Below are 23653 nucleotides of genomic sequence, written 5' to 3'. Positions count from 1 at the left end.
AGTAGAGAAGGAAGCGTGAGCTACACGATGCATGCGCACAGTGCTTACCCATGTACTGCATGTGCTGTCGAAAGGGCTCGGGGTTGTCGTTCGATCTGGGAGCATCCAACGGTGCACACATACGATCCGTGGGGTTTGGTTTCTGGCCAGTCAAAACGCCGGACTTAGATCACGCGCGCAGCGGGGGGGGGATATCATACGGAAACCAACATTCGATGGAAACCGGTGAAAACCACAAGAAAAAGATGTTTTGAAGTTTCAAAAAAACGCGGGATGTTAAGATGATGATGTTTTATTGGCACACAAAATTTCAAGTTGAAACACATTAAGAGATGTGAGCTATGAAAAAGATAAAAATCAGTGTTGAATAGTGCAGAATAATAGTAATGTCACTATTCAGGGCGGAATTTGTCTTTTTCATAGCTCACATCTCATAATGTTTTTCAACTTGAAATTTTGTGTCGCAATAAAACATCACCTTCTTAACATCCCACATTTTTTTAGATTTTTATGAAACTTTAAAATATGGTTTCCACGAAGTTTTCATTGCATATCGGCTTTCATGAGTGTACCGTGTGCTATTTGAAAACATTTCGTGAGAAGAATCTCGGTTTTTAAATCCCCGAAATCCAAAACTAAGCTGAAAATCGCGAAACCTGCCATGGTGTCACGACATCGCACTTATATGTCGAGGAATTTTTTTCGTCCATTGTGGCGCAAGTTCTATTACAAGCCTCTTACAAACCAGAGCTTCTCTCAAAGAAGCCTCATGGTTCCTATAGGGAAACGTGTCCCCCTTGTGGGCGAAACGTAATCACTGCCTCTTTTCACCTTGTATTTTCTTCTACAGGCAACATGGAATGACATGATATCCGTGCTGAAATTTAAACTTATTCAGGGTTTGTTTGGCCTTTTTATACACTAATTGAGTTTCCTAGGCATTTAATGTCCATAATTCAAATCTGAACTACAAATACATGCTCCAGTTCACCAAAATGACTAGAAAAATTATACATGTGTCTTTGGGTGCATGTTTAGGTCTCATGCCAGGAATGGGAATGAATTACAACCGTACTGGTGTCATGGCTCGTACTCAAACATTTCGAATCTTGGTTTTTAAGTCCCCATAAATCCTAAACTCACCAGAAAGTCATCAAAGGTGGCATGGTGTCACGTCATGGCACATATATGTCGTGGTAAAAACATTGTCCAATTTGGGCCAAGCTTTATTACAAACCTCTTACAAAAACTGGAGATTCTCTCAAAGAAGCCTCGTGGTTCTGATAGGGAAACGTGTTCCCCTTGTGGGGGAAACGTAACCACTACCTCTTTTCGCCTTGTATTTTCTTCCACGGGCAACATGGAACCACAGGATATTTGTGCTGAATTAAACTTATTCAGGGTTCGTTTGGCCTTTTTATACACTAATTAAGTTTCATAGGCATTTAATGTCCATAATTCAAATCTGAACTACAAATACATGCCCCAGTTCACCAAAATGGCTAGAAAAATTATACATGTGTCCTTGGGTGCATGTTTAGGTCTCATGCCAGGAATGGGAACGAATTACAACCGTACCGGTGTCCTGGCTCTTCCTCAAACATTTCGAATGTCGGTTTTTAAGTCCCCATAAATCCTAGGGACATTTAAATTTATGCCCCTAATTTGCACCCACTCTCATATTTACCCCTAATTTCAAAGCCTGCTCAAATTTGCCCCTCCGCCGTTAGGTGCACTTACAGAAATGCCCTTATGTGCCGTTACCGTCCGGTCAAAGAAGGTCAAAGCCATCCTGAAAAAAATAGCAAAAAAAATCTAAAAAATCTGAAAATTTGTGGGATCAAAGATACTCAGGTTGGCAAGGTGCATGGAAATTTTCATGCTGTTTGGACATTCCGAGAGCTCGTGTCAAAGGAAAAACAATAAATATGTATGCATATGAACAGTAAATTCAAAAAATAGCAAGAAAATTCAAAAAATACGGAATTTTTTGGCATTAAAGAGGCTCGGGTCTGCAAGCTGCGTGCAAATTTTTGTTGTGTTTGGACATTGGAGGGGCTTGTGGAGAAAAAAACAAAATTTGGCTCGGGAAAAAACTTGGGAAAAAATGACTATTTTGTTTTTTCTTGCTAGAGCTCCTCGCATGTCGTTTGATCACAAAAACTTGCAAGCACCTTTTGCACCCAGGACTCTTTAATGACAAAAAATTTCATATTTTTTGAAATTTCTTGCTATTTTATTTCAAATATACTGTTCACAAGCATGCAGATTAATTGTTTTTCCTCACCACGAGCTCCTGGAATGTACAAATAGCACGGAAATTTGCACACACCTTGCGCACATGAGTATCTTCGATCTCACAAAATTTATATTTTTGCTATTTTTTAGAATGGTCAAAGTTGTTTGACCGGACGGTAACGGCGAAGAAGGGCATTTCTGTAAGGGCACCTAACGGCGGAGGGGCAAATTTGAGCAAGCTTTCAAATTAGGGGTATATCTGATTAGGTGGTTCAAGTTAGGGACAGAAATGCGAATGGCCCTAAATCCTAAACTCACCAGAAAGTCATCAAAGGTGGCAAGGTGTCATGTCATGTCACATATATGTCGTGGTAAAAACATTGTCAATTTCGGCCAAGCTTTATTACAAACCTCTTACAAACCGGAGCCTGTCGCAAGAACCCTCGTGGTTTCGATAGGGAAACGTGTCCCCTTGTGGGCCAAATGATAATCACTCCCTCTTCTAGCCTCGTATTTTCTTCTACACGCGACACGGAACAACTGGAGATTCGGGCTGAACTTTGAAATTATCCAGGGTTCATTTGACCTTTTTTATTCATTAATTGAGTTTTCTAGGCATTTAATGTCCATCATTCAAATCCGAACTACAAATACATGCTCAAGTGCACCAAAATGGCTAGAAAAAACATACATGTTTCCTTGGGGTGCATGTTTAGGTCCCATCGAACAAATGGGAACGAATTCAACCGTCTCGCCGTCCTGGCTGGCCACAAACATTGTGAATCTTGTTTTTAAATGTCTGTAAATCCAAAACTCACCACGAAATCATGAAACTTGGTATGGTGTCACTACATGGTATATATAATTGTCCAATTTGGGCGAAGCTATATTACAAGCCTTTTATAAACCGGAGCCTGTCGCAACCCTCGTGGTTCTAGTAGGGAAACATGCCCCTCTTGTGGGCGAAACGATAATCGATGCCTCTTCTCGCCTTGAACTTTGCTTTCTACATGCAACATAGAATAATAGGAGTGTCGGGCTGAAATTTGAAACTGTTCAGGGTTCGTTTGGCCATTGCATATATATATATATATATATATATATTACTAATTACTAAGTTTTCTATGCATTTAATGTAGTACATAATTCAAATTTGAACTACAACCACATGCTCCAGTGAAGCAAAATGGGTGGGAAATCGTACATGTGTCATTGGGTGCATGTTTAGGTCTCATTTAAGGAATGAGAATGAATTACAAACTTGCCGTCGTCCTAAAACAATGAGAATCTCGGTTTTTAAATCCCAGTAAATAAAAAGTCACCCAAAAAACATGAAACTTGGCATGGTTTCATGACATGGCACATATATGCCGTGGTAAGAAAAATCCTCCAGTTTGAGAAGAGGCGCAGACATTAGTAGCCAACGAAGTCCTTTTTGAAAAAAGAGCTGACAGGTTAATATTGCAAACAGTTGTATTATATTTACCGTGTCGAAATTTAACCATACTCGGTGGCGTGTGTGTAGCTGTTTGATTATACGGGACGAGCGCGAGAAGTCCGCCGTGCAGTTTCGACGGGACGCGTGCGAGCAGTCCGCCGCGTAGGCTTGACGAGATGCGTGCATCATGTCCACCTCGCAGGCTCGACGGGACACATGCGAGCAGCAAGGCCGCCCATGCTCACCGGGAAGCGAGCTCTTTGACCTCCATGCACCAGTCGCCGCCTGCCTCGCTCACAACTTCTCCATTAATGGGTTAATTAAAGCACTTGGATGGAGGGTGTTTGCTTGTGATCCCATGGCAGCATTTGCTTTGTTCGTGTTTTCAACTAGTATTCCGCCCTAATTTAAATTGCCACATAGGGCAATGGATAATACGACCACAAATAAAATGGCAACAGATAATACGACGACAAATTTACAATGGCGCACATAATAATTGTCTTACATATTCTGGGTAATTTAAAATGCCACATGCGGCAAAGCCCGGAAGACACGGGGGCAAGAGAAGAAGGAAATTGCAGACAATGATCTGGGTCGCTACTGTCTCTACTCGTCGATGGATCGCCGGGTGGCGAAATCCTCCAGCTCCTTCTTCAATTCCTCATGACTTTGCCTGAAAGCAGCCACAGATTCCTCCACCTCCTTCTCACGTTTGATCCAGAGCTTCCTCAAGCCACCCATCAGTTCCTCGACGACCGCTTTCAGCATCATCTCCGAGGCACTGCTCTGCTCATGCAGCATCTTCCATCCGGCGGCCTCCTCCTCCTTCTCGGCGACCAACTTGAGGAGCTTCGCATTGTCATCCACGAGTTGCTCGATGAGGTCGGTCGCCTTGTCAACCAAGGCATCGCTGATCTTGAGCAGCTTCTCAAGCCGCCGACCAGCTCCTGCTATGTAGTGACGCCAGTGAGAATGTCATCGTCACCGGCGAAGGACTTCAGGAACATTGGCTCGTCGCGATGGCCGATGCCGCGAATGCGCTTGTGAGAGCCCTCGTGTGCCCGTGAGAGCTCGTTCGAGGGCTCCGCGGCGCGCCTGGACATCTCTGTTGCGGCTGCGGCTTCGCGACGGGACCTCTCTAGTGCTTCTGCGGCCTTGGTCTTTGCTGCCTGGTTATATGTCCACCCTAAACTCCTCCTACCGGTCATGATGGAACGACTTGACAGAGAAAACCAGTTTTGTGGGTGATGAGGAGAGGAACTGTGAAGTAATTTTCGAGTGGGTAGTTTTTATAGCCCGGTGCTAAGTGTGAACACATATTAGTTTGAGAGGTGTGAACAGATTTGCAATTAATTATTGCGTTGTAATCAGCAATGTGACGAGAAACAAGGTCAAAATTTATTGATGGCAGAAGGTTGACCATGTGGATGCTCACCATTGAGGCGGCCGCGGCGCGTGATGTCTACTACACAACCTTCTTCTTGTAGACGTTGTTGGGCCTCCAAGTGCAGAGGTTTGTAGGACAGTAGCAAATTTCCCTCAAGTGGATGACCTAAGGTTTATCAATTCGTAGGAGGCGTAGGATGAATATGGTCTCTCTCAAGCAACCCTGCAACCAAATAACAAAGAGTCTCTTGTGTCCCCAACACACCCAATACAATGCTAAATTGTATAGGTGCACTAGTTCGGCGAAGAGATGGTGATACAAGTGGTATATGGATAGTAGATAATAGTTTTTGTAATCTGAAAATATAAAAACAGCAAGGTAACGAATGATAAAAGTGAGCGTAAACGGTATTGCAATGTGTTGAAATAAGGCCTAGGGTTCATACTTTCACTAGTGCAAGTTCCCTGAACAATAATAACATAATTGGATCATATAACTATCCCTCAACATGCAACAAAGAGTCACTCCAAAGTCACTAATAGCGGAGAACGAACGAAGAGATTATGGTAGGGTATGAAACCACCTCAAAGTTATTCTTTCCGATCAATCCGTTGGGCTATTCCTATAAGTGTCACAAACAGCCCTAGAGTTCGTACTAGAATAACACCTTAAGACACAAATCAACCAAAACCCTAATGTCACCTAGATACTCCAATGTCACCTCAAGTATCCGTGGGTATGATTATACTATATGCATCACACAATCTCAGATTCATCTATTCAACCAACACATAGAACCTCAAAGAGTGCCCCAAAGTTTCTATCAGAGAATCACGACAAAAACGTGTGCCAACCCCTATGCATAGGTTCATGGGCGGAACCCGCAAGTTGATCACCAAAACATACATCAAGTGAATCACGTGGTATCCCATTGCCACCACAGATATGCATGGCAAGACATACATCAAGTGTTCTCAAATCTTTAAAGACTCAATTTGATAAGATAACTTCAAAGGGGAAACTCAATCCATGACAAGAGAGTAGAGGGGGGAGAAAACATCATAAGATCCAAATATAATAGCAAAGCTCGCGATACATCAAGATCGTATCACCTCAAGAACACGAGAGAGAGAGAGAGATCAAAAACATAGCTACTGGTACATACCCTCAGCCCCGAGGGAGAACTACTCCCTCCTCGTCATGGAGAGCACCGGGATGATAAAGATGGCCACCGAAGAGGGATTCCCCCCTCCGGCAGGGTGCTGGAACGGGTCTAGATTGGCTTTCGATGGCTACGGAGGCTTCTGGCGGCGGAACTCCCAATCTATTGTGCTCTCGGATGTTTTTAGGGTATATGGAGATATATAGGTGGAAGAAGTACGTCAGGGGAGCCACGAGGGGCCCACGAGGGTGGAGGGCGCGCCCAGGGGGGTGGGTGTGCCCCCTGCCTCATGGCCTCCTCGTTGCTTCCCTTACGTGGACTCCAAGTCTCCCGGGTTGCTTTCCTTCCAAAAATAAGTTCCGTGAAGTTTCAGGTCAATTGGACTCCGTTTGATTTTCCTTTTCTGCGATACTCTAAAACAAGGAAAAAACAAAAACTGGCACTGGGCTCTGGGTTAATAGGTTAGTCCCAAAAATAATATAAAAGTGTATAATAAAGCCCATAAACATCCAAAACAGATAATATAATAGCATGGAACAATCAAAAATTATAGATACGTTGGAGACGTATCAGCGAGCTCCGCTCTGGCGTCCCTGCGCGCGCTTTGCTCGCCATTGAGGCAAAGTTACAATGGCAACTATTAATAATTATCTTACATATTCAGATAATTTAAAATGCCAAATGCGGCAAGGCCCAGAACACTCACGACCTACATATGCATATAATTATAATAAAATATAAGCTAAGGGCTGAGCTGGCGGCCTTCCTACGATGGTCTTCTCAGACTCCATGATCAGCATAGCACCCTTGCGGCCGTTCACTCCGAGTGTCCCGACCCCCGCCCACAGAGCTGCTGGCGCTGATGGGAGGCTCATGGGGCTGCTGGGCCTCTTCCAGAAGAGCTTGACAGCGTGCAATCGCGCGCATGACAACTCCGCGGGACCACTCCATTTACATGTCTCTGGCCTGGTAGCAAATTCCTTCGATCACCTGCATCCTCAAGATATCACGTTGGCGATGTTCTACTTCGTCGGGGACATCACCTCCGCCAAGGATGCGCTCGAGCCTGGCCACCACATCATCAGGATCGAGGTTGACACGGCCGCCTCGAGCAATGATGAAGCCGCAGGCTGCCTTTGTCTTGACTGAATCGCAGAGGTCCTGTGCCCATTCCTTGCGAGGCATCAGGCTCTCGATGAGCACTGGTGACGGCGGTTCTTCGGGTGGGTCGTCGATCATGCCGCCGAGCAGCTCTGGACCTTTTGCATGGTGGATGGCAAACTGCGCATCACACCTCCTCTGCAATATGTTGATTGTGCTCCCAAGGACTGTGACGCCAATATCGTTGTCGATGGGCCATGGTGCCTGCACCGGCCGATGAAGCTCTTGCTCCCCGACCTACGCCGGCTCGTTCTCCTCGCCGAAGATGTAACGCAGGTAGGCGTCGACGTCGAAGCTTTGGTCATTGCCTGGCATGCTTGCAATAACTAATGGTAGATGGGTGAGGACTAGATCTTCGCAGAGTGTCGCGGCGGTGCATTGCCGCCTGGGTTATATGCAGCAAGCCGTTAGATGGTGGCTGGAAACCGGTGAGGGAATAGGCGTGGATTTTACAATTCACCCATGTGGAGGGCGGGAAGCATTCGCTGGAGGGCGGGAAGACTAAGTGGAGCACACACACACAACCTGAATACCGTAGTCGGTGCCACGTGTTATTTATCACACAAGTGTTAACATAAGGAAATGCATGTGTAACGTACTAAATATCGCACACGAGTACTCGCACACGCATCGTGTGCGATACTCCTAACCACCGCAAGCAACTAGTTTGCATTTTTCAAAGTTTTTTGTACACACAGAATCGCACACGAACTAACTGTATTAAGCGTCTGTGTTGTAAATTCTCATCACAAATAGTTCATCGAGTCGGCTGTTTGCCACGTATCACACACATCTTGTTAAGTTGAACCATTTCTGTTGTGTTCACTAATCGAAAATAGTTCGTCCGAGTGAACCGTATGCCCTATATCACACACACCTTGATGTGGCTAAACGTTTATGTTGCACTCCCTAATAGCAAACGGTTCATCGGACTGAACTGTATGCCGTATATAGCACACACATTGATATGGCTGCCCGTTTCTGTTGTTCTGCCTCATCGCAAACAGTTCGAACGAGTTAACCGTGTGGCCTGAATCGCACACACAACTAAAATCTGAACCGTGTTTGATGCATCCTCCATCGCAAACGTTTTGCACCTTTTTTGACGGTTTTCACACACCACCGTTTGCAATTACTGCATCGCACACAGTTTCTCGAAGGGTCTCTAATCGTAGTGTCATGTTAGCAGCATCCTGCAGTAGTGCATGCCAAGTTTCATGAATTTCAGATGAGCTTTGGATTTACTAGAATTTAAAAACCAGGTATCTGAATGTTTGCGGCCGAGTGACCGCAGCAGGGTGTTTGACTTCATTCCCATTTCTTGCATGGGACCTAAGCATGCAACCAAGGACACAGATTTGAATTTTCAACCAATTTATATGCATTAGAGCATGTGCATGTAGTTAAAATTTGAATTATGCACATAATTGCATTGAAAACTCAGCTAATGCATAAAAATGTCCAAACGAACCCCCAAAAATCCCAAAAATTGACACAACACTCCTGTTGTTCTATGTTGACACGAAAACAACTTTGAAAGCAATAGGAGGCAATGGATATCATTTCGTCCCCAGAGGTGGGGCGTTCCGTACCGAAACCATCATGCTTGTTGTGAGAAGCTCTGGTTTGTGAGAAGCATGTACCCAAACCTGCCCCAAATGGGACAAAAAAATTATCACGGCATGTTGATGCCGCTCCATGATAGCATGCCAAGTTTCATGAATTTCAGACGAGTTTTGGATTTACTGGAATTTAAAAACAAGGTATCTCAATGTTTGTGGCCGAGTGACGGTGGCAGGGTGTTTGACATTCATTCCCATTTCTTACATGGAACCTAAGCATGCACCCAAGGACAAAAATTTGATTTTTCAACCAATTTATATGCACTGGAGCATGTGCATGTAGTTCAAATTTGAATTATGCACATAAATGCATTGAAAACTCACTTAATGCATAAAAATGTCCAAACGAACCCTGAATAATTCCAATTCTTTTATGACACACATATAGTTGCAAGTTCACTGCAGATAAAAGGTCTAGCAATTCAAACACTGTCCATGGCCATTGTGACCCCATTATGTAATTCAAATCAAGATGAAAAATCAAGTAGATCCCACACAGTTTATTATAACTAACCGTGTGAGATGCAGCACAAAATATCTTGGAGCACCGTTGGAGTATAGTACGCATACGGCTTACACGAGAAGGTGCGACGGCTACAGTCCACAGCCTGCTCTTAATAAGGGACCGTGTCTGATGACACTTCGCGCGCTAGTTTTTTCGCTGAAGCGATTCCATATTTTCGGCTTCCGCGGAAATATCTACCTCCCTCACCCCTTACCAAAAGCCACATTTCCCCTGTTTCCGCCTTCCTTTCCAAGTTCAAACCTTCACTCCTTGCTTGCAGCGCCGCCTCCTCGCCGATGACCCTCCTTCATGCTGCTCGGCCTCGCCTATCTAGGCAGGTAATCCACACCCGACCCCCATCCTCCTCCTCCTTCCACATCCCACATGCCCCGACCACCGGCGCGAGCGCGACACCTTCCACCCAAATCACTGACCCCTCCACCAAATAAGCGCCCGCCTAAGCCATGGTGCATGCAGTATAGCCAGGATCTCAAGGAGCATTTGGCAGCGGAGAAGCAAATCCCGGTCGCATGCGCGGATGAGGTCGCGATGGCTGCCATTCGTGCCGACCCCCAGATCTTGGAGGAGCACCTCGCCATCGAGGGAACCCCTGGCGCCTCGCGCATCGACACTGCGACGCGGTTGGCTGCTTTAAACGACAGTTCGTGGCATTTTCTCGAGGCCACCGTTGGTGCCTTTGGCGAAGACTATGAGGTGTTTTCTCAGCGTGCACGTGCTTACCTCATCTCGAGAGCCAGTAGGTTGGTGCCCAGAGCGGCTCAGGCAACTCACTGCTACAACGAGGCCACCCACGATGCGGAGGCCTCGCCCTCTTCCATGTCCAAGGAGCCAATCGTCATCGATATCTCCAACAATGAGGAGTAGCTTGTCTTATTAGCTCACTATAAGGACCCATGTTCAGTTTGCTAGCTACTTCCTTTCCTTAACAAATTCTAGTGAATTGTGCTATCTACTTTTACCATGCAATCTTCTGCTATAGTGTATATGTTCTATATGTCGTGCAATGTGGTGTTCAGTTAACTGCTTGGTTCAATTCTGCAAATGTGATGTTCAATTCTTCACGGTGCAATATTTCCAAGTTGTTAAGCATGCTTGGTTTGGTTAACTATCTGATCTTCTATTACGAGTATATTATATTGTGCAATGTTGTGCTCAGTTAACGTTTAGTTCATTTGTTGTGGTGTTTAGTTAACTGCTTGGTTCAATTCTGCAATGCGATGCTCAATTGTTGTGGCTGCATTCTGTTATTGTATACCATGTGAGAAATAAAACAAATTTGGCTATACTAAATACATGATAAACAAATACAATTGCTATATTTCCAAGTTGTTAAGCATGCTTGGTTTGGTTAACTGTCTGATCTTCTATTAGGAGTATGTTATATTCTGCAATGTGGTGCTCAGTTAACGTTTGGTTCATTTGTTGTGGTGTTTAGTTAACTGCTTAGTTCAATTCTGCAATGCGATGTTCAATTGGCGTGGCTACATTCTGTTATTGTATACCATGTGAGGAATAAATTGAATTTGTCTGCAGTTAATACATGAGAAACATATACAAGTGCTATATTTCCTAGTTCTTAATCATGCTTGGTTTGGATAAATGGGTTTTCCATGTGGCTTGAATTAATCTGATGAATCTGCAATGTGCTTATTTATCATCAACATATTTTACTGATAGCATGTGAAACCTTACTTAACCTGATGACTAACTACCTTATATGTGTTGCAGGGAAACAATAGGAAGCACTGAGGTTTACAAGATGGTACTAACTATTATACCTTGCCTTTTTATTCCTTTGCCCCATTTCCAATATAGAGAAGATATTTATGCACATCTTGTTTTCAGGGTTCACTTATGATTACCTCTCAAACCACATCTATGGTCAGGAGGCGAGGAAAGTTTTTATACAACACCCATGGTTCAATATTGAAGTGTTCCTGAAGAGGTCGAAGGATGGACGGTCAATCATCCACAAGCACTGGCCTAAAGTTGCAAAGACCTTCAACATGAATGAAGGTTGAATATTCGCCTTCCGCTTCAACAGTTTTCCAGATGAGATGCATCTCTCTATGTACCATCTATGATGCTAATTTCGAAAGGTTCTAGATGTTGCATGTGAAACTTGCTGCTAGTGCAGTTGTGTAATGGGGTAGCTGAGTCCTAAAGCTATATCATGTTGTACTCCGATGTATTTCAATTATGAAATCCTGCTTCCTTAATTTGGAAATGGAATATATTATGTGCTTAATATGAATGTCAATTAGATTAGTAAATGGATTATTAATAATAGGGAAATTTGCCCGCTAATTGGGTTTTCCTATTGCAAATGATTACCGAGAAAACACCGTGGGTGATGACCTCAGGCAACGCACACAGTTTCTAGGAATAAACCGTGTTCGATCAATGAACAATCACACACGACATTCTCTTGAAAACTGTTTGCGTTATGCCACAGTGCGCAAATGTTTTCCTTGGAGTGACTGTGTGGGATGTATATACGAACAGAAACGTTTAGCGGGGACTGACTGTGTGGGATGTACTTACGACCGGAAACGATTTCGCCTGTATAATTGTATTTTTTAGCACTACTGTACGTATAACCGTATTTGGTCGCTCGCCGGTCTCACACGACCTCATTTTGCCGAGCGTGTGTGCCAGGAGGGCATATCCCCGACAGTTTCTGGGTCGTGTGGGAAGGACCACCCTATCACCCACACTCACTAGGTGACGGTTCCAAACGCCGTCGCGGAAAGGGGTTAAAAACTGTTTGTATAGCACCGACGTGTACCAGTGATGTTTGAAAATTCCTTCTAATTTACTACATATGCAATAAAATCGCACACAAGTACACAAATATGATTTTTTTTTCAAACCGTTATGGTTAGGCGTTGCATGTAGATGTGGTTCAAATTTGAATTATGGTCATTAAATGGCTAGAAAAACACTTAAATGTCTTTAAAAGGTCAAATGACCCCTAGAATTTTCCAATTTTTCACAATACAGTTGTAGTAGTGCACGTTAAACATAGAAAAAAAATTGAAGGCCATAAGAGCAAGCTATCTCCCGTTCATCATCAAACATGCATTGTTCCCTCTCGGAACCACGAGTCTTCTGGTGAGTTTCTCCGGTTCGTGAGGGGTGTGTACAAACTTTCGTCACACATGCCAATTATTTTACCACATCATCTTGGTGGCATGACATTACATCAAGCAAGGTTTCTTGTGTTTCTGATTTTTTTTATTTTTTGGAATTTAAATGCCATGTCACTCCATGCATACATATGCATGTGTCCATGTCATGAGACAAATATGTTTGAAATTTCCTTCTAATTTACTGCACATGGAATTAACTCGCACACAAGTACACAAATATGATTTTTCAAACTGTTATAGTTAGGCGTTGCATCTAGATGTAGTTCAAATTTGAATTACGGTCATTAAATGGCTAGAAAATCACTTAAATGTCTTTAAAAGGTCAAAGACCCCTAGAATTTTCCAAATTTTCACATTACAGTTGTAGTAGTGCACGTTAAACGTAGAAAAAATTTATAGGCCGTAAGAGGAAGCTATCTCCCGTTCGTCATCAAACATGCATTGTTCCCTCTCGGAACCACGAGCCTTCTAGTGAGTTGCTCTAGTTTGTGAGGGGTGTGTGTCCAAACTTTCGTCAAACATGCCATTTTTTTACCACATCATCTTGGTGGCATGACATTACATCAACCAAGGTTTCATGTGTTTTTGATATTTTTTAATTTTTTGGAATTAAAATGCTATGGCACTCCATGCATACCTATGCATGTGTCCATGCCGTGAGACAAATATGTTTGAAAATATCTTCTAATTTACTATACATGGAATTAACTCGCACACAAGAACACAAATATGATTTTTCAAACCGTTATGGTTAGCCGTTGCATGTAGATGTAGTTCAAATTTGAATTAAGGTCATTAAATAGCTAGAAAATCACTAAAATATCTTCAAAAGGTCAAATGACCCCTGAAATTTTCCAAATTTTCACATGGCAGTTGTATTAGTGCACGTTACACGTAGAAAAAATTTGAAGGCTGTAAGAGGAAGCTATCTCCCATTCGTCATCAAACATGCATTGTTCCTTCTCGGAACCACGAGCCTTCTAGTGAGTTGCTCCGGTTTGTGAGGGGTGTGTGTCCAAACTTCCGTCACACATGCCAAATTTTTACCACATCATCTTGGTGGCATGACATTACATCAACCAAGGTTTCATGTGTTTCTGGTATTTTTTTAATTTTTTGGAATTTAAATGCCATGGCACTCCATGTTTAATTGTGTCATAGCCGTTAGACCAATATGTTTGAAAATTCCTTCCAATTTACTGCACATGGAATTAAATCGCACACAAGTACACAAAAATATTACTTTTCAAACCGTTATGGTTACCTGTTGTATGTACATTTAGTTCACATTTCAATTACGGTCATTAAATGGCTAGAAAATCACTTAAATGTCTTAAAAGGTCAAATGACCCCTGAAATTTTCCAAAATTTGACATGACAGTTGTATTAGTACTACACAATTTCTCATACATTTAAAACACCATCCATTGCCAGTTTACTCCAAATTTGTCTTTCACAGCTAATAAAAAATATCTACAACACCGCACACAGTTGTTTTCTAGGAACCGTTTGCGATGAAAATATCTAGGTCTATTTAAGTCTCCCTCCTTAAGCTTCGCCGGCTCGTCTGCTCCAGTGCCGGCAACCCCTGAATCCATGAATCTCAATCCCCATTTCCGCACCCCCTTCTTGCAAAGATAACACCATGGAAACGCTTTGTGAGCGTGGTCACCTACGCCAAGAGTGCCGCCGCATCCGCATTGAGCGCGGCCGCTTCCGCCATGAGGGCATCTGCGGTGGCCGACAGGGCAGCTGCAGCAGCCGAGACGGCTGTAGCTGCTGCTGCGACGGTGGCTGCAAACGCCAAGAGCGCTCGAGCTACTGTCTGTGCCGTCGATGTCGCCCTGGCCCAGGTCGAGTCCATCCACGCCAAGATCGAGGATCCACACGCCAAGATATTTCAGGCTAGCTCGGACTCCAGCATGCAACCCACGTCCAAAAAGGCGGTGGCCATGGAGCACCTGCTTCGTCATGAGGTTGCCGAGCGGGAGCTGGAGATGCAGGAGGCAGTGGCAATCGAGGAGCACCGGGAGGAGGAGTTGCGCGAGGCCGAGGTTGAGGTAGAGAAGAGTCTGTCCGTCGAGGAATCGGTGGTGGAGTACCAACGCGAGCTCTGGCGCAGCTGTAGCGACCAGACCTCAAACGGTCCAATCTCTGTGCTCAGGTGTCATCCCTGGATCAGTAATGCTGACACCACACAGTACTTGAAGGAATTATAACAGAGTAGCAATCACAAACTTATTACATCGAGAGTCTCAAAAGAGAACTTATTACAATAAATATGGCTTAAGGCCATCTAATAACAATAACAGCGGAAGGCTTGGAAGATAAGTGAGTCCATCAACTCCAACGGCATCACTGAGTATAGAACCACGACCTAAAAGCACCTTAATCGTCGTCTGAAAAGTCTGCAACATTAATGTTGCAGCCCGAAACGGGTCAGCACATGGAATATGCTGGCAAAGTAACACATAGAGAGTATGAAAGAATAAGACTATACTACATGCATATTTGGCTGGTGGAAAGCTCTATGGTTACAGTTTTGCATAAAGCCAATTTTTCCCTACTGGAAAGGAATAAATTTTATTTAACTATCATGGTAGTTGTTAAACATTGAGAATGGTTGACAGCATTCTCAATCCCAATTAAACAACATCATTAAACAAACCCAACAAAATTTATTTTAAATTAACATGATGAGATTCACATGATAATCCAGGTACTAGATATTCAAGATGTCCATAACCGGGGACACGGCTAACCATGATTAGTTTATACACTCTGCAGAGGTTTGCGCACTTTTCCCCACAAGACTCGATCTCCTCCGTTGAATTTCTCGCACTACATGGTGTTTGAGAAACGGATGACCGAGACATAGTCTTTCAGAAGCGCTAGCACCTTACGATCGGGTAGACCGTTACACCTACTTTCCCCTACATCTGCTAGTCTACCACTGTAAGAGTTCGCACAACTTAATCAACTATGCTAGAGCCCATAGTAGTTTGTGGCTGCACATGGAAGTTTCTAGCTTGAATAATCTCATGATCCCTTTGAGCCTGGGTGGCGGTCCAAAAGAAAACAGGTAATCGCTGGAATACCCAGGTGCCTCAATCCACCCAGATGTGTATTTAAGTTGCCACCTTAGATAAACCATTAATTTAACAATCTCACATCTATCATGGATACACTCACCCAATCCACGTCTACTAGCATAGCATGGCATAATAAGCAAACGTAGAAGTAACTCCCAAAGATTTGATAATAAAATAGGTAATAGGTACTACCACAACTACTTCCCAAACCCACAATTTAATTAGATCCTAGTCATGCAATGTGTGAGGATTGATCTAATGCAATAAAAACTAGGTAGTTGGAAGTATGATCAAAGTGTTACTTGCCTTGCTGACGATCCGCAAAACCTAGCGATTCAAAGTAGCAAGCGGCGCACTCCGGGTACTCTATCGCAAACAAACAAGCATACAATAAGTACTCAACTAATGCACAGGTAAAACTCAAATAAGAGATCTAACCAGAAAGTTCAACTTAAGAACTCCGGTTGGCAAAAAGAATCAAATCGAACGAAGCAACGAAAGACAAACGGCAAAAGAAACAAGCTTCGTTTACTATTCTGGATCTAGGGAAATTTTTATAGTGGCAAAAACTTGTTTGACTTGGTTAAACAGAAAGAGGGTTTCGAGACGAAACTCCACGTGTTTGAATCGCCTGATTTCGATAAACGAGCGAAAAGTTATACTAGAAAGAAAAACGGATCAGGAATCGCGATCAGAAAAATCGCGGATTTAATCCGAGAAAAAGAAAACGACGAACAGATTAACGAACGAACGTTCATTAACTGGATCTAATCGAAGAACGCGTTCGTTAAAACGAACGAACGAGCGAACGCTCGCTAATTAAATAAACCGAAAAAACCGATCTATTTAAAAAACGAACTAACTAAAAACCGAACGAAACCGACGGAAAACTGAACGGTTTTTGAAAAAAAACCGGTGGCGGCGAGGTCTACCTCCAGCGACTCCGGCGAACGGCGGCGGCGGCGACTCCGGCGATCGTCGACGGTGGTGGCGGGGCAGCGGGGCGGCGGCGGCGGGTGGCGGCGCGGCGGGGCGGCGCGGGTGGCGCGGCGGCGGCGCGGGGTGGCGGCGGCGGCGCGGCGGCGGGGCTAGGGTTAGGGTTTGGGCGGGGCGCGGCTTGGGCTGTTCCCGGGCCTCGGCGGCGCTACTTAAAGCCCCGGCCAGGCGGAGTCCTGGCCGGTTACGGCCCAGAGTCGGTTCGGACCTTTTTTTTTAAATAATTACGCTTAGAAAAAAACAAAAGGAATACTAAACGGACTCCAAAAATCCGGAAATAAATTTTCCCCAGCTTCTAAAATGAAGCCACACAGGATGAACATTTATTTAGGGCCTAGATGCAATTTTGAGAAACGCACATTTTTCCTAAAATCAAATAAAATAGCAAATAAAACCAAAATAAAATCTTATTTGATTTTTTTATTAAATCCTCAGTATTTCTTTATTTTGGGAAAGTCATTTTATTCCCTCTCTCATATTTTGATAATAGAAATAATTGAAGATAAAATAAATAAAATCAAATGATCCTATTTTCAAAATTTGAGAAAACTCAAATATGAAAATAACAAAATCCCCAACTCTCTCCGAGGGTCCTTGAGTTGCGTAGAATTTCTAGGATCAACCAAAATGTAATAAAATATGATGTGCAAATGATGATCTAGTGTATAACATTCCAAATTGAAAATTTGGGATGTTACAAACCTACCCCCCTTAAGATGAATCTCGCCCTCGAGATTCGGGTTGGCTAGAAAATAGGTGAGGGTGGTCCTTCAACAAATCTTCCTCTCGTTCCCAGGTGGCTTCATCCTCCGTGTGGTGGCTCCACTGAACTTTGCAAAACTTGATAACCTTGCTGCGGGTGACTTGACTGGCATACTCTAGAATCTTAACTGGTTTCTCCTCATAGGTCAAATCACTATCCAACTGAATCGCTTCTAGTGGCACTGTAGCTCTCAGCGGTATATCAGCCATCTCTGCGTGGCACTTCTTCAACTGGGAAACATGGAACACGTCGTGAACTCCTGACAATCCTTCAGGCAATTCCAACTTATAGGCTACTTCCCCCATACACTCCAAAACTTTGTATGGGCCTACAAAACGTGGCGCTAACTTTCCCTTGACTCCAAAGAGCTTAACTCCTCGAAGTGGAGATACTCGAAGATAAACTCGGTCTCCGACTTCATAAACTGTCTCCTTGCGTTTAGAATCTGCGTAGCTCTTCTGCCTGGATTGAGCTACCTTGAGCCTATCGTGAATCAATTTGACTTTCTGCTCAGACTCCTTAATCAGATCCGGCCCAAACAACTGGCGGTCTCCAACTTCATCCCACGACAATGGGGTCCTGCACCTCCTTCCGTACAAGGCTTCGAAAGGGGCCATCTTCAAACTGGATTGGTAACTGTTGTTGTAAGAGAACTCTGCATATGGCAAATTCTCGTCCCAACTAGATCCATAATCTAGCGCACAAGCTCTCAGCATATCCTCCAAAATCTGGTTGACTCTCTCGGTCTGTCCATCTGTCTGTGGATGGAAAGCTGTACTAAACTCCAGTCTGGTACCCAAAGTTTCATGCAACTGATTCCAGAACTTTGAGGTAAATTGGGTTCCTCTATCCGATACAATGCTCCTTGGAACTCCATGCAGACATATGATTCTGGTCATGTATATCTTTGCTAACTTTGCACTGGTATAGGTAGTCTTCACTGGGATGAAATGAGCTACCATTGTCAAACGATCGACTACAACCCATATTGAGTCATAGCCTGAACGAGTTCTGGGTAAACCCGTAATAAAATCCATGCCTAACTTATCTCACTTCCATTCGGGTATCGGCAATGGCTGTAGCAATCCTGCTGGCTTCTGATGCTCTGCCTTTACTCTCTGACATACATCACAAACTGCTACATACTCCGCGATATCCTTCTTCATTTCTGTCCACCAGAAAGTATCCTTCAAATCCAAATACATCTTGGTATTTCCTGGGTGAATCGAATATGGTGAATCATGGGCCTCTTGCAAAATCAACTTCCTGATCTCCAAATCATTAGGCACATAAACACGGTCTTCAAACCATAAGGTATCGTGCTCATCTTCACAAAATCCCTTAGCTTTTCCTTTTCTCATTTTCTCCTTTATAGAGGCAATCTCCTTGTCAGTCTTCTGGGCGTCTCTGATCTTATCCATCAAAGTAGACTGAATCTCCAATGCTGCTACATAGCCTCTTGGTACTATTTCCAAACATAGCTCTCGAAGATTTTTGGCTAACTCCCTTGGTAAATCTCCCGTCATTAAGGTGTTGAGATGACTTTTATAGCTCAACACGTCGGCTACTACGTTAGCCTTCCCGGGGTGATAATGCAATCTCATATCATAATCCTTGATGAGCTCCAACCATCTCCTTTGCCTGAGATTCAACTCCTTCTGCGTGAAAATATACTTCAAACTCTTGTGATCCGTGTACACCTCACAATGGTTTCCAATGAGAAAGTGTCTCCGGGTTTTCAATTCATGCACTACGGCTGCTAACTCCAAATCATGCATGGCATAATTTAACTCATGAGGCTTAAGCTGTCGTGAGGCATAGGAAACAACTCTTCCTTCCTGCATAAGAACTGCTCCAAGTCCTTGACGTGAAGCGTCACAATACACCTCATAATCCTTGGTCTGATCTGGCAAAATCAACACGGGTGATGTAACCAAACGTTTCTTCAACTCCTGGAAACTAGCCTCACATTCCTCAGTCCATATGAACTTGGTATCCTTTTTCAACAACTCCGTCATAGGCTTCGCAATCTTTGAGAAATTCTCAATAAACCTCCGGTAGTATCCAGCGAGTCCAAGAAAACTCCGGATCTCTCCAACTGTTGTTGGGGCTTCCCAATTTGTCACGGTATCAACCTTAGTGGGATCTACTGCTATACCTTCTTCGGATATAACGTGTCCGAGAAATCCAACTTCCTTCAACCAAAACTCACATTTGCTAAACTTGGCATATAATTGATGTTCTCTGAGTTTACCGAGTACCAAACGCAAATGCTCCTTATGCTCCTCTTCATTCTTCGAGTATACCAGGATATCATCAATGAACACCACGATGAACTTATCCAAAAACTCCATGAATACCTTGTTCATCATGTTCATAAAATATGCAGGTGCGTTAGTCAGACCAAATGACATAACAGTATACTCGTACAGCCCATACCTGGTGGTAAAAGCCATCTTAGGTATATCCTGTTCTCGAATCTTTAACTGATGGTATCCTGATCGCAGATCGATCTTGGAAAATACCTTAGCTCCTTGCAATCGATCAAACAGATCATTGATCATTGGTAGTGGGTACTTGTTCTTGATGGTTACTTCATTCAATCCTCGATAATCAACAACCATCCTTAACGATCCATCCTTCTTTTCCACTAGAAGTACTGGCGATCCCCAAGGCGAAGAACTTGGGCGAATATATCCTTTATCCCGTAACTCCTTAATCTGCTTCTTAATCTCCACCAAATCCTTTGTGGGCATCCTATATGGTCTCTTTGATATTGGCCCTGTGCCTGGCAAAAGCTCAATCAAAAACTCAATATCTCTATCCGGTGGCATGCCTGGCAACTCCTCTGGAAATACATCAGGGAAATCCTTCACCACTGGTACTTCCTCCTACACAACTCCTGTTAGGGAATTTACTTGAGTCCTCTTCGGCACATGTCGGGATACATACTTGATCCTTCTTCCTTCTGGGGTGGTAAGAAAAATCGACTTACTGGCGCAATCGATGTTTCCTCCATACATCGACAGCCAATCCATACCCATAATTACATCCAATCCTTGTGATTCCAAAATGATTAAATCCGAGGGAAACACATGCCTACCTATACTCAATGGCACTTGAAAACATCCTTGGCTAGTCATATACTCCGCTCATGGTGAGCTTACTAACATAGGTGTTCTAAGAACTTTGGTGGGCAGATTATACTTATCAACAAATCCCCTTGATATGTATGAATGCGATGCACCAGTATCAAAAAGAACGAGTGCAGTAAATGACTTAACCAAAAACTTACTGATTACAGCATCCGGCTACTCTTCAACCTCCTCCACGTTAACGTGGTTCACCTGTCCCCTGTTGAAAGGGTCCGGCTTCTTCCCAGAGCTTCCATTGCCATTTCCATTCTGGGATTCAGGACATTCATTAGTATAATGTCCGGTCTTCTGGCACTTGAAACAAGTGACTTGGCTCAGGTCTCTCTTGGCTGGGGTTGATGGGTTGGTGCGGTTCTGGCCATTGCTTCCTCCATTCCCATTACCATTCTTGGTGCCATTATGATTGTGCGAGCTACCTCCTCCATGGGTATGCTGAAAATTTCCTCCCGGTCTAGGGGTAAAACGTGGCTTCTGTTGAGTTCCTGAATTGTACTTCCCTTGTCCATACTTCCTCTTGCGGGTCTCAATCTGCTGCTGCTTCCCTTCAATCATAAGAGCATGATCTACCAACTCCTGGTAGTTGTTGAAGGTTGCTACCATCAACCGCATGCTCAACTCATCATTCAGTCCTTCCAGAAACTTGTCCTGCTTAGCTGCATCCTTAGCAACGTCATCTGGGGTATAACATGCTAACTTGCTAAAGTCCTCCACATACTGGCCAACTGTCCTTCCTCCTTGGTGTAAGTTGCGAAACTCTCGCTTCTTCATGGCCATAGCTCCTGCTGAAACATGGGCAGTACGGAAAGCCTGCTGAAACTGGTCCCACGTGACAGTGTCGACAGGGAAAGTGGCTATGAAATTATCCCACCATGTTGCTGCGGGTCCTTCAAGCTGATGTGCGGAAAACTTCACCTTTTCCGCATATGTGCATCCTGCTGTGGTCAACTCCCTTGTTGTCTTGCGGAGCCAATCATCTGCTACTATCGGCTCGGTGCTACTGGAGAACACCGGCGGATTCAGCCTAAGGAAACGGGCTAAGTGATCAACGGGTGGTGGTGGTGGTGGTGGGTTGTTGTTGTTGTTCCCCTGATTCTGATTCTGGACTAGCAACTGCATCAATGTGTTCTGCTGCTGGATCAATTGGGTGAGCTACGGTGGGAAGGTAAATCCGGGGTCACGTCTCGGAGGCATCTGAGGGTTTTAGAGAAGATGAGATTTAAGAATAGAGGGGTTTAAAAAGAAAACACTACCCATATGCACATGAGGCAAAAGCAAACAATTCACTTCATTCAATCAATCAAACAAGGGCATACAATCGATCTAACTATCGCAAAAGTGCTCGGACTACTATATTTACATGGTGGACTACTACTACTGATGGGGCGGTCTACTAGAAATATTCTTCGGTTGCAGACTCCATGATATCTGCTCCAGCTTCATCAACATAGTCATCATCGCTATCATCTAGATCCGAGTCGGTGTCGTCGATGATGATGTAGTCTTCCGGGAGAATCTCCTTGGGTTCTTCGTCTTCTTCTACTGGTGTAGGGCCTCCCATGAATATTCCAATCTTCTTGATCAGATCGTCATTCTTTTCCACCAATACTTTAATTTCCTCTTAATAATCTTCATGCATAGCCTTGAGTTCTTCCTCCAGTTCATTGATTCTTGTCCTCGCCTTCTTCAGATCTATCATGTCGGCGCACATCTGGTTCTCCTGACGTCGAATGTGCTGGTTTAACTCCTGAATAAAAGCTTCAACTGATCTATCCTTCCTGGTGCTGATCATCTCCCAGTGCTCATCTCGGCGCCCACAAATCCGGTAGATAGTATCCTTGAGATCACTGCGGTAGACCTCTCCAATGCGCCCATGGCGATGTGAGCTGCCATGCTCTTTCCTAGACTCCAAGTTGGTGCATCAAAGGAAAACTCTATGGGCTCAGTGACTGGCATGAACGTCCTTCCTGGAACTTGAACTTGAATCATCCAGCGCTCTTCTTCAGGTAGAGTGGCGTTGTAGGTTCCGGTAAAACTTGGTACTCCTATGTTCAGATATCTAGTGACTTCCTTCAAGTGACGTCCAAAGGGTGTATCTTCATCCGGTTGCGTGAACTTGTTCCTTGCACCCGCCATCCTAAAAGAGCAGAAAAGATGAGGAGTCAGAATGAGAAGAGAGAGTAGTGATCTAGGTCTTTTAGCTTAGTGGTCGTGTCCTACAGTCAGCGTGTGCTCTGATACCATCTTGTAGCGACCAGACCTTAAACGGTCCAATCTCTGTGCTCAGGTGTCATCCCTGGATCAGTAATGCTGACACCACATAGTACTTGAAGGATTTATAACAGAGTACCAATCACACACTTATTACATCGAGAGTCTCAAAAGAGAACTTATTACAATAAATATGGCTTAAGGCCATCTAATAACGATAACAGTGGAAGGCTTGGAAGATAAGTGAGTCCATCAACTCCAACGGCATCACTGAGTATAGAACCACGACCTAAAAGCACCTTAATCATCGTCTGAAAAGTCTGCAACATTAACGTTGCAGCCCGAAACGGGTCAACACATGGAATATGCTGGCAAAGTAACACATAGAGAGTATGAAAGAATAAGACTATACTACATGCATATTTGGCTGGTGGAAAGCTCTATGGTTACAGTTTTGCATAAAGCCAATTTTTCCCTACTGCAAAGGAATAAATTTTATTTAACTATCATGGTAGTTGTTAAACATTGAGAATGGTTGACAGCATTCTCAATCCTAATTAAACAACATCATTAAACAAACCCAACAAAATTTATTTTAAATTAACATGATGAGATTCACATGATAATCCAGGTACTGGATACTCAAGATGTCCATAACCGGGGACACGGCTAACCATGATTAGTTTATACACTCTGCAGAGGTTTGCGCACTTTTCCCCACAAGACTCGATCGCCTCCATTGAATTTCTC

The sequence above is a fragment of the Triticum urartu genome, chromosome 1A (genome assembly GCF_056163025.1).
Source record: "Triticum urartu cultivar PI428250 chromosome 1A, HENAU_Tu73, whole genome shotgun sequence".
Taxonomy (NCBI): domain Eukaryota; kingdom Viridiplantae; phylum Streptophyta; class Magnoliopsida; order Poales; family Poaceae; genus Triticum; species Triticum urartu.
Note: the sequence above shows the minus strand (reverse complement) of the source record.